Here is a 12,447-nt window from a genome sequence, read left to right as displayed (position 1 = left end):
CTGAGTAGAGTTCTGTGAGATGCTGCATGGCTCAGGGCTCCCACCATCTTAAGGGATGTAAAATTATATATATTCTTTCTGTCCTTGTGTTGGCTCCAGAAAATGGTGTTTCTAGCAGTAGCTTGTGAAGTCTGAGTGCCTTTCTTACTGGATTATAAGGTATACTGAAGTAGCCTTGGTGCTTTATACTACAATTTAGCAGCAGAATAGCCTAAAGTTGACCCCAAATATGTTTCTGAATTGCGTGGTATAAAAGGTGACAAATAAAACTCCAAAAAGTTCCAGCTTTGGGGTTGCTTCTCCACAGCAGTCTGCTCTGGCTAGCTTTGTGACTATGTAGGATGCCCAATACCACTGCAATTACTCCCATTTCACTCAGAAGTACAAGAAAATGAGCTTTTGAGTATCAAAACAATAATAGAACATAAACTGTACCCTTTAGTGCTGCATCACTGAAGAGAAAACATCAAACTTAAAATGAAACATTTCTGCTAACCATATTTTATTCCCTTACAAACTTCTCTGTATTGTGAAACAGATGATATCAAGATTTAGCACTGTGCATGTTTTAAATTAATGTCCTGCACAAAACATTAACGTCTCAACTCTGTTTTTCATTTCAGAACTACACAGGGAAACACCCATAACTTTGACAGAACCTTGAAACGGTACTGCATAATTCAGAAGCAGCCATTTCTGAATTCTTCAAATCACTCTCTTTAATAACCATCTAGCTCCACTGACAGGTTTTTCTACCAGGTATTGCTGAAGTGAGTGCCAAAATGCCCTTGCTGTATAATTGGTCTTTTCTCAGTCAGGCCCATATTTTATGGTCCCTATATTTATGGCATCTGTTACTCAGCTGTTATTGACAGGTATTGCTTATTTCTACTTAGAAGCTGACAGTTAAAAAGTTTCAAAAGAAACTCATGTTCAGACTTGGTGATCCTGTGGAAGCTGACTCTTGGGGACTGTTTCTCGGGTTACAAAGCACAAACAAGTTCTCAGAGTGCAGCATCTGGACAGAGAGCCAATCGTATCCTGGGCTGCATCCAAAGCAGGGTGGCCACTAGGGTGAGGGAGGAACTCCGCTCCTCTTCTCTGCTCTGGTGAGACCCCACCTGCAGTGCTGCATCCTGCTCTGGGGTCCCCACACACACAGCACAGGAAGGATGTGGGTCTGTTGGAGCAAGTCAGAAGAGGCCACCAAGTTGATCAGAGGGATGAAGCACCTCTCCTGTGAAGAAAGGCTGAGAGAATTTGAATTGTTCAGCCTGGAAAAGAGAAGGTGTGATCTAATTGCGACCTTCCAGTACCTGAAGGGAAGTTACAGGAAAGATGGAGAGACATTATTTATGAGAGCATATAGTGACAGGAGAAAAGGGAATGGGTTCAAACTGAAAGAGAGTAGGTTTAGATTAGATATTAGGAAAAAATTCTTTACTGTGAGGGTGGTGAGACATGGGCACAAATTACCCAAAGAAGTTGTGAATGTCCCATCCCCAGAGGTGTTCAAGGCCAGGTTGGATTGGGCAGCCTGGTCTGGTGGAAGTGTCCCTTCTCATGGCAGGGGGATTGGAACTAGATGATCTTCAAGATCCCCCTCCAATACAAACCATTCTAAGATTAAAAGAGCAATTAATTTGTTGCTATCTGTTCTATTTGTTTGTGTTAGTAATTCAAACATAGTGGTGTGTATATATAAAGCATATGAGCTGTGCATTACTAGTTGAAGATCAACTATCTGTAACAAAAATTTTTAGTAATAAAACAAAATTTATAGTAATAGCTACAATAATACTGGAAAATAGTTTTTATATTTGTTGTTTGGAAAAATAGGTGCAATGATCAGCATCTATACTGTTATGAAGGCAAAGGCTATTCATAAAGGCTGCAGCTCAGCAAAACAAAATCTCAGAACAAAAACAAGACATGTTTTGGTTTTGGAGGAAATTATCAAAATTACAGCTATTTAACAGAATGAGTCATGGCTAGTAACTGTTGCTCTGCATGCAAAATTTGGCATTGCTGGAATCTGGCAATGTTTTAACTAAACTGGAAGAGTGGTTGTCCTCTCAACTCTGTGCCTTACACATTAAGTACATGACTACATGACACCATGCATGGGTGAAAGGAGAGATTAGACATAGGATGGCTTAACAGAGCCATTGCCAGGTGGATTCATGTCCCTGGCACTCTTTCCCCTGCTTTCCCTAGAAATCAGTGATTAGACTCATTAAAACTGTTGGATGAGCTCCAAGATGAGACATCAGACCATCCATGTGGATTCCATAACCCGTGAAGCAAATAGGCTGTACTGTACTGATCCTACCTGGAGCACTGCAGTCTTGCTGTTTTCAAGCTAAAGAAAAAGAACAGTGCACTTTGCCACAGTATATATAATCCTGTCTAATATACCAGTATTATTAGCCCTATGGCCAGCACAGTGTGTTGAAAGAGAAAACAAAACAGAAGTAGCCAAACTCTTCCATTACTTGACAAGTTCCTCTGCCTTTTTTCTTTGGTTTAATTGGAATACCTTGTGATTTCTCCTCAGTGTAGTGGAGAAATTTTAGTTGGCTCTTGATTATCTGAGTAGATTAGTTAATGATGCTTGCTCACTGCAATAACACTTTGCCATTGCAATTATCTGAACTCTGCCGTTTCAAGTCACCTATTATGTGTCTGTTTTCATAATTACAGCGTATTGTTTGTAGTAGATGTATGGCACAGCACTGCTTATTTGCATACACAGCAGCTGCTATTTAAAGTAGCTGAGCTCCCACGTTCTTATTGCTTGCTGCATGCTTTGCTAGTGATAAATGATAGCCATTTTTCTCTACCACAGCAAGAACAGAGATTAAAACTCCAGATACCAATCTGATCTCACAGGTCACAGCTTGTCTGTGTAACCCGTTTCATGTTATAGCTGATAGCAGTAAAAGGTCTTTCATCAGTCTTGTTTATTTATGTCTGTGATTCACAGTGATGATGACTTATGTTCCTGTAATTGCAAGTGTATACCTCTCAAGAAAATGCAATGCAGAGCTGCAAAACATGACCTTGTAGAAGGAAGAGATTTTAAAGGTCTAGTACGAATAAAGAAATCCAAACAATAGGATAATCCAATTACTAAATATAGAGCAAATCTATATATAAACAGTGGAGATGGATAATTAGTAGGGGAAAATAGAGCACATCTATTTTACATTGTTTAAAATTTCAAAAGCCTATTCAGGTAGTCATCTTTGCTCTTTGGCTTGATAACATTAATCTTGCTTACATCTTGGAAAACTTAGAAGCTCTGAGATCACAGAGTTTGAATTTTCAAATTCAATCCAGTGGAGAATAACTCCATAATGTAGAAAACACAATGATTTTAATAGGGAAAAAACAGTGCCTGCATATTAAAAAGGGGTTAAAAATGTAGCAAGGGATGCAGAACAGGATAAAGGCTAGGAAAAAAAAATGTGGAAGTTTTTTGTATAAAAAATTTAAAAGGGCCTTAAGGAAGAGATTTAAATATCTTAACATCTTATTAAGCAGAAGACAGAAAGATGACAGGATTGCATTAGGATTCCCCTGGGAAGAAGATACCAAGCCTGCAAAGCCCATTTATTCTAGCAGATATTGAGATAATAAGATTCAGTGACAGGTACCTGAAACAGTCAGATTCTAGTTAGACATAAAGCAAATGTTTGTAACATGACCTATTACAGCAAGGCCCCAGGGGAAAGCAGGATGTCTTTCAAGGTTTTCAGTTTGCCTTTAGTTAAGGTGTACGTTATCCAAAAGCATTCCTGCTACTGGACTGTATTCTGGAGTAAGTGGGGAAAAATTATTTTGTTATGCTAATGGGAAGCTCAGTGAGACGATGTAATAGACCTTTGGCCTTTAAGATGAAAACAAGTCTTCTCTGAAAATTAGCTCCTGCAGAGCTGTGTTTGGGCTATAGCATCACTGACTGAATGGCCCCATAAGTTTTCACCTGCATGTCTTTCTTTACCTAATTTCTTATGCTGGAAGCAGCTCTTTCCTCACAAAACATAGTAACAAACTCTTTCCTCCCTTCTTACTCTGGACAGTGAAGAGGTTGGTGTCTGTTCTCTTCTCCAGTTGCTGCCTTTTCCCTGTTTTCCTCCTTCCCTGCTTTCCCAGAAAGCTGACCCATGTTGTGTTCTCAGGTAATTAATAGCCTATCTATTGGTTGTCTCTAAAGACTAGGAAAACTTTACCTCTGATACCCTCCTGAAAAGACATAGACATCTGAGAGGTAAGCAAACTGTAGCCATTTTAGAATCCTGTAAGAATTCATTTGTTAGCCAGAAAAAAAAAAATCATTTTATCTCTAGCTCACAGACTACCACGGGAGTACTGATAAAATAGTGAGAAATAAATGCCTTTATTGAAAAAGAATATACTATCAGAGACAGTACTTACAGACCTCTCTTTCATTTCCTGAATTTAGGTTTCCTTTTAGTGTCTAGTATTCAGATTGCTTTTTAATATTTTTATATGTTCTTAGTGCCAAGAGGGTAAAGTGCTTTTATTTTTTTTATAAACTTTTCAGGATTTCAGATCTTATTTTCTGACAGCAATGCATGGTGGCCCTCTTCCAGCATGTATTTGGTGCACTGCAGAGGCCTTTATACCTGATTCTTGCAATGATCTCAGCACCAGGGTGAAGGAGATATAGAATCCCACTGTTTTAGGGTGAATAAGGAAGCCTTTGGCTGTAGATACCCCAAAACAAGACATAAATGTCACTGTTTTCCTCTTCTCCTGTAAGTAGTGTCTCCTTCGTGTTCATTTAATGTCAGTATTCCTTTCATCATGAAGATGAGTTACTACTTTGTGATTGTACAGAATACCTTTTCTAGATTCTCTGTGCACTGAACTTAATCAACCCGAGATACAATATTTAAAAAGCTATTTCAATAAGTAAAATGTATTAACTCCTTTACTGATTCTAAAAATTAGGTGTTCAATCTATCTTGCAGCACAACTGCTTATCTGTTATGATACACTTAAATAAATAAAAATGCATAAAGTGAAATAGGAAGGAGTTTCGAAGTTTTCTGAAATGAAAATATTCCAAAAATAAATACTTGGAGAACTGTACATATTAATTTACATTGAAATAATACGATTTTGTGAGGGGAAAAAGACCCAACAAATGTTTGGGCCAGTTTTAACCAAGCTTCTGGAAGCTTTATATGAAAGTCAGAGCAAACAGCCATTCAGTTTGCATTTGCAGGGAACTGTGGTTACAATAAGCTATTAGCAATGCCAGGACTTTGAAGGGTCACGAATCACAAAGTCACAAAATCACTTAGGTTGGGAGGGAGCTCTTGAGCCTGTCTAGTTCATCCCCCTTGCTCAAGTATGGTCAGCTACAGTAGGTTTCCTGCCTTCTGCCCAGCTGGGTTTGAATTATCTCTGCAGATGGAGACTCCACAGCTTCTCTTAGCAATGTGTTACAATGTTGACCACTTTCACAGTAAAAAAAAAAAGTCCTTTCTTGTGATCAGGTGGAATTTCCTGTGTTTCAGTTTATGCCTGCTGCCTCTTGTCCTGTTATTGAAGAGGAGCCTGGCTCCCTTTTCTTTGTTTTCTCCCATCAAATTTTTATACTCATAGGTGAGAGTCCCCCGAGATTTCTCTTCCCAAGGCTGAACATTCATATCTCTCTCAGCCTTTCTTCATCTGTTGGATGTTCCAGTCCCTTAATCATCTTTGTAGCCCTGTGTTGGACTCACTCCAGAAATCTGTACCTTGTACTGAGGATCCCAGAACTGGTCCAAGTGTGGCATCACCAATGCTAAGTGAAGAGGACAGATCACCTTCCTCAACCTGCTGGGACTGTTCTATCTAATGCAGCCCAGGCAGCCACTGGCCACCCTGGCATCAAGAGCACATGGTTACTTTGGGGTAACCCTGCTGTCTATCAGGACCCCAAGATTGTTCCCTGTCAAGCTGCTCCCCAGTTAGTCAGATCCTAGCATATGCTTGTTTCCCTCCACATGCAGGTTTTGGCATTTCCCTGTACTGAACTTTATGAGGCTTTTGTCAGCCCATTTCTTCATCCTGCTGAAGTCCTTCTGAAGGGCAGCACACCAATTCTCTTTATCAGTCTCTTCTTCCTAGTTTGTATTCTGCAAACTTGCTAAGGGCACACTCTTCCCATCATCCAGGTTATTAATGAGGATGTTAAAACAGGGTTGGCCTCACTACTGACCTCTGGTAGTGATTTGCCTCCATCTGGACTTTGTGACAGTGACTACAGTCTTTAAGCCTGCCATTTCAGCCAGTTTTCAATCCACCTCCTTGTGATAGAGTTGCCATTTCTTATATCTCCACAATCAATCCTGAAGGCTGCATGGATATGGCACATGAGAACAACCCTCTCCCAGGCTCATGTTTTTAAAAACACTGTGATTGCTGTCCTAAGGCATTGTAATAAACTTATCTATTTAGCTTTTTGCTAAAGTGATTCTCAGAACCAGCTGGATGCCTTCAAATCAAACTATATAAACATGTTAAAATACAAAATGGTAAAGGGTTTGTAAGCATTGAGCAGGGTACTTCATAGTAGAGAATAGCATGATTCTTGAGAGCCAATAAATATATTTTTCATTCAGTGTCTGCATAAATACAACTTTTCTTCAGAAAGTCAGGTCAAGGTTTTAAAATGTAATGCAAAGCTCTTACAAGAATATGAAAATAGGTAATAATAAGAAGATATTAATAAGTACATGACAGTCTTCCTAGCAGATCAGTGGTTCATCTAGCTGAACAGCCTACCTCAGGCAAGGACCAACACTTCAGAAAAATACAAAGTTTCTTTCAAGTGCCCATCATGTGGCTATAGAAATTGCTGCATCCTCATTATATTCCAGATTCTAGTCATGATAGTCATCAGTGGCATATAAATCAGAGAAAATGTTCTTGTAGTCCAGATATGAAAAGTATAGTATGTCTTACTTGAAAAACTATTGTCTCTTAATGATAAGAGGAATTTATGTTCTCTTGCAAGTAAAGGGAACATCTCATTTTAAACTTGGAGCCTAAAGACTGAAAACCTGAGTCACCCTCAGGAGGTGCCTTTTTCCCTCCTTTGGCTATAGACAGAGTCTCTCAACAGGTTATGTGAGATGAACACAATCTATTGTGGTTATTTTGTATCTGGAAGCATATGAATGTCTAATTTTTTCAAATTCTAAAACTAAACTCTCAGACTGTGATATCTGATGGTAATAAGTAATATGTATTCGGTGTTTAAAAATTATACTGTTATTGTTTTCCCATGTGGGAATGCTATTACTGCTTATATTGACATGTCTAGTTTTGTCTTTGACTTCTGAAAGCTTTTCGTGCTCTTTATAGTTTTTAACAGGTCAAAGACGATTGTTACTTTCTTCTAAAATAGGAAAAGGGCACTAATACCTTGCCCTGTGTACCCAGAAAGTCCAGTGTCTCTGGATTTTTACACTGTGAAAGATTTGACAGTATTTGGCCAAACTTCTCCCTCTAACATGTTAATGGAGTCATGTTGCTTGTTACAAATATCCCACTGACTTCTTTTAGACATTCACATGTAGCCATCCAAGGCTTTTGCAGAACTCCAAGTAATGTCAGAGTCATGCTGGGAGTGCAAATAACTATTCTTTATTTTCGTTTACTGCCATTGAAAAGTTATGCTCAAGATGTGCTCAGACAGAAGGGAAAAAACACCCTTTCAAAGTATTAATTACAGATTTTATTAAAAGCATACAAAAGACTTGAAGCATACCAAACAAACAATCACTGTTCTTTCACCCTAGGAGAAGGGAGAAGAAAGAATTCCAGTGGCAAGGAGCTTAGTTGCTTTTGACAAGAAGGGAAACACAGGCCTCCTAATTAACAGTGCAGTTAAAGAAGGGTGAGCAGGGTTTTGCCAAATGTAACCCCAGGGAAAACTGCAACTGCTGTAATCAAGGGAGTTATTTATCCAGTCAATAAAAACAGGCTGAAACAAATGACATGACACCCTGAATTACTGTGGTCTGAGAACAGGGAGTTACCAAGGAACGTGGTTCTCCCCCAGTCCTGAGGAGCTCGGGTACTGCAGCAGGTACTGGAAGGAGGGTGTGCTCTGTGGCATGGGCAGTGTTGAGCATTGAGCTTGGATCTCATCCCTGTGAAATAAGAGAAACACCAAACCAAATGTGTCGAAACACTGTGAATATCTAAAGAGAAACAGTAGTCTAAAAACTCCTCAGGTATTGATCCGAGTCAACTTTCAGGCTACCAGGTGTTGAACTGGGCTGCACCATTTTAGATTTTGTAATGAATCTTAGTAGATTTGTGTCTTCAGCTAACCATACCTGGAGAAAAAAATTAGGTTTCCCAGCTGTTTATTTATTTATTTATTTATTTATTGAGTCTTTATTGAGTCAGGACTTCATTAAAGAGTTAGTGGGCCTTTTTCACAACATTGTCAGCATCTTTCAGTGTCTCCAAAAAAACGGAAAGAAAATCACTTTCACAAATCTTAATCCATATGTGATTGGCCATACCTCAAGAAGGCAAAACTTTACTGTCTATGCCTTGGCTGATATTTAGAAGGATACCAGAAAATGCCCCAGATTTAGAGCTTGCCTGGCTTACCCTGGGCCACTCGGTGTTAAGTAACTCATTGTCAATATTGAGTCCAGTTCTGTGTGCACTGTACGGTGAGAGACACTGACACTGATAATGGTCAGCTAAATATGGGTTTGTTTTTTTGTTCCCCATCCATATTAGATTATCCAGACCATCTGCCATAGCCTCATATAGGCTCATAGGCTCATTCTTGATGTCTTGATATCAGATGGATCTATGACAAAAGGCAGTTAAAATAAAGCAGTGGCTACATATTTGAAGAACACCAAATACTGTTGGTTGGGGTACCAATTAAAATCTTAGTGCTTATAAACAATTCTTTCTTAGCTTCAGAAATATTATTGTGTTGAACCTTAGAGCCAGCTCCAGGTAATATGTAACCAGATTTTGGATTCTTTGGTACTCCTTCTAGTAATGAGGAGGTGGTTGTGTGAGTAAGATTACCAGTACCAACAAGGATTTTGAGGACTTGGAGTAACATATCATAGCATTTCTCTAAAACTGCCTTTTTGATTAGCTTTGAAGTAGTCTTCTCAAACTCTGCTATCAATAAATCCAGCCAATACTTTTTGTGTGATGGCAGCCAAAGTAACAAGTAACATAAAGGTGAATCTGGAATTGAAATGGTTTCCTGCTTTTGGTTATCTGAGTAGCTGTGTCCATGCTGAAGTCTCTTTGTGGACACAGTTTACAAAGATCAGTTTCCAAGCAAATTCCCCACCATGAAAGACACTTCTGAGATTAGTGTGCACATCCACCAGGTGTGAGTCACTGTGCTGAGAGCTACTCGTCCCTCTCTTGTTTTTGCAGGTGTAGCAACTACCTGGTTACACCAATGCAAATGAGTAGAGGATGACACCCAGCAGATGTGACTGACCTAATTTTCTCATCCACACAAGTAGAAAGCAATCAGTTGAAACAACTAGATTTATAGTTGTGAAAAAAAAGCATTGAAGGCAAATGAAAGATCTGACCTAGCTGCAAAATCTGCCTGTAAATCCATCAATAAACTCTTTGGGTTTTCTCTTCCCTAGAAAATAACTAGAAGCAAGGTTCCTAGGTATCAGGGGCAATGACAGAGCAATTAAAGTGCCAGAAATTGTAACACTATATAGTGCTTACCATAAAGGATGTCTCCATGAGGTCCAGCTGCTTATAGGTCTTTGTTCATAGGGCTGGGGGATCCACAGTCTCCAGGCAGGGCAGCAGCCTTATCATACACCCTTGGCTACTGACTCATTATAAGCTTCACCTCCACATGCCACAGGCATTGCTGCAGCATGGAGAAGATGTAGAGATCAGAGGGAAATGGGGCAAACATCAGATCAGCATAAAACCATAGAAATGGCTAGCAGCAGACAGTTCCAGCTGAGAAGGGTGTTCAGTTACTGTTATTTAGGCTTTCTGTGAAGCAAATACTGGGTAAGAGACCACTTCAACATCATATAATCCACACAGCTTTTAACGGAAGCGTGGTAGCAATGGCACCCTCTCACAGCACACATCAATCTCATCTATGAGTACTTCCATCATTGCAGAACACAGTTACATCTGTCTCCTAGAATAATATTATTTTGTTGAGTGATGAATGACATTGTGAAATATTACCTATAATCAACATTCATTATGGCAAAGCTCATTAAATTTCTGACAAATCTAGCGCTGACAGCATTTTAATTTTGTTTTATTGCCTTCTTTTATCTACACTATTTCTATCTCTGATTTACAGTTAATAATGAAAGACAGCAGAACTGCACTGTGCTTGAGAATCAGAAAAATAAGTAATCATCTTTTTAAAAGTCCCTGATTTAGGCCATAGGAACAGCGAGTACTAAACAATGCACTCATTGAAAAGGTGATTAAAGTTTAATAAAACTGTCAAGTGAAATAAACCAATCTCCTTGCAAAATATTCTGTTTCCCAGGTGCCTGGACTTTAGCTGTTAAAAAATTCTCTTTCCACAGTCTGTTTAAATGTGTAGCAGACTAATGTTGTGACTGCCAAGACACAATTCAGTTTTTTTGCATGATCTGTTGAGACTTGATAATAAGGCTGCTAAAACAACATATTCAGAAGCTGCTATAACAAGTACTATGTAGGATAAATGCACTTTTACTTAATTAATTGCTAAAAACATTCTTATCTCTCACTGTTCAAGTTAGATGTTGGAGCCTAGTCTTTCACCCCAGGCTTCAAAGAAGATGTGGTTCTCCATCTATCCTGTCATCTTCAAAGGTCCAAACTATGTTGCTATCTGTCTGACTTGATGGAGCTTTGCAGCATTTTTTCAATATGCATATAATTATACAAAATCCAAGGTAGTAATAAATCAAACACATGCATATGGATATAAAATCTATAGTCCCTAAAATCAGTAGTCCCCACAATCATGTGAAACAACTTCATATCACAAGACACTATTAAACTTTAGAAATTGGTTCTTATTATTGGATTACTAATTATTAATTGAATTGCTATACAGTACCTGAGGTAACATTTTATGATTTTTTTACAGGTTGTATTCTCTGTAGAGCTGTAGGTGAGTTAATAGAGAATGATTCATCAGTGACATATTCCCAGGATTCTCCCGACATGTCTGTGTGTGCCCTGCACGTCAGACCTTTCCTCCGCATTCTCCAGTGGCCTGTCTGAAGAAAACAGCTCAAACAACAAACTGAGTTTCTTGAAGGTCAGGATGTTCCTGAGGGATTCACAGTTACGAGAACATCACCATGTTCTTTAATGAGAACATCACCTTGCCTCTCATGAGGTTTTGCCATGCAAAGCACATCAGCTCCCTGACTCGAGCAACCCTGATCAACAGGAGCAAGAGACCTCAAATAGTGAGGCAATAACACCCTGGCACTGCCCTGAGTTGGAAAGGCAACCTGGGTCTCAGGAAGACAAGCTTTTATGGGGGCAGTCTGGAAATACGATGTGGCCTTGAGAGGGGTGAAATGTCCCACTGAACAAGTCTGTCTGTTCACCTCCCAGCAGAGCAGGCTTTTCTCTGATTTTAGAGGCAGCCATAAATACCCACCCAGCCAAATACTCACTACATAGGAAATTAAAAGAAGAACAGCTAAATCTATAATGGCTTCTGTGACTTGGTGCTGAGATATCCTGTCCTCTAATCATTCTTCCCAATGATTATTCCTTTTGCTTGCAACTCCCTTTAAATTGTATTGCAAGGTTCTCTTGTTCTCTTTAGATGTCTCTGTGTATCTAAATTAGCTCAGCTTCACGTGTGAATTTTGTGTTCCACACACAGATACTGCTACTATGGCTAAAACATACACATACAAAAGAGCTCTCTTGATGGGACAGCATTAACTTCACCTGCAAAGGTTCAAAGCAAAGACAGTAAAACATGCAAAATTAAAAGATTGTATGAATATCTTGAATTTTTAATTTCCCCATACTTTCTCTGTGCTTATGACAAGATGTGTGAATTTACACAAAGCTTTAATTATTACTAGATGGTGAGAACAGGAAAGCTTTATGAAAACACACCCATATGCAATTTTATCTGGAGACTCCTAAAGATAATGAGATAAACTTCATATTTTTTCTTCCTTTGTGCTTGGCTTTTCAATAATACTGCCAACATATATTGTACCATGTACAGCATTATCTGTACAAACCCACCACAAAGTAAGAACATAAGAAAAATAAGATATGCTACATTTAAGAAAGAATGATTTTGTTTCTTTATGCTTTTTACAATGGTTTTGAAAAAAAGTGTGCATAGCTTCTTAGTAAGGAACATGCATGAGTTTTTCAGCATACAGAAATCAGGCTTTG

The 12,447-nt window shown here is 38.9% G+C and overlaps 1 long non-coding RNA gene across 1 annotated transcript; it reads left to right on the top strand.

Moving 5' to 3' along the window:
- Positions 1–201: 201 nt before the first annotated feature.
- On the top strand, positions 202–11,403 carry LOC137469361 (uncharacterized). Its single transcript, XR_010996459.1, has 3 exons — positions 202–759; positions 4,571–4,713; positions 9,454–11,403. It is a non-coding gene; the product is annotated as an uncharacterized lncRNA (long non-coding RNA).
- Positions 11,404–12,447: the final 1,044 nt, after the last annotated feature.

This window comes from Anomalospiza imberbis, chromosome 2 (genome assembly GCF_031753505.1).
Source record: "Anomalospiza imberbis isolate Cuckoo-Finch-1a 21T00152 chromosome 2, ASM3175350v1, whole genome shotgun sequence".
Taxonomy (NCBI): Eukaryota; Metazoa; Chordata; class Aves; order Passeriformes; family Viduidae; genus Anomalospiza; species Anomalospiza imberbis.
This window is presented reverse-complemented; position numbering and strand designations above follow the sequence as displayed.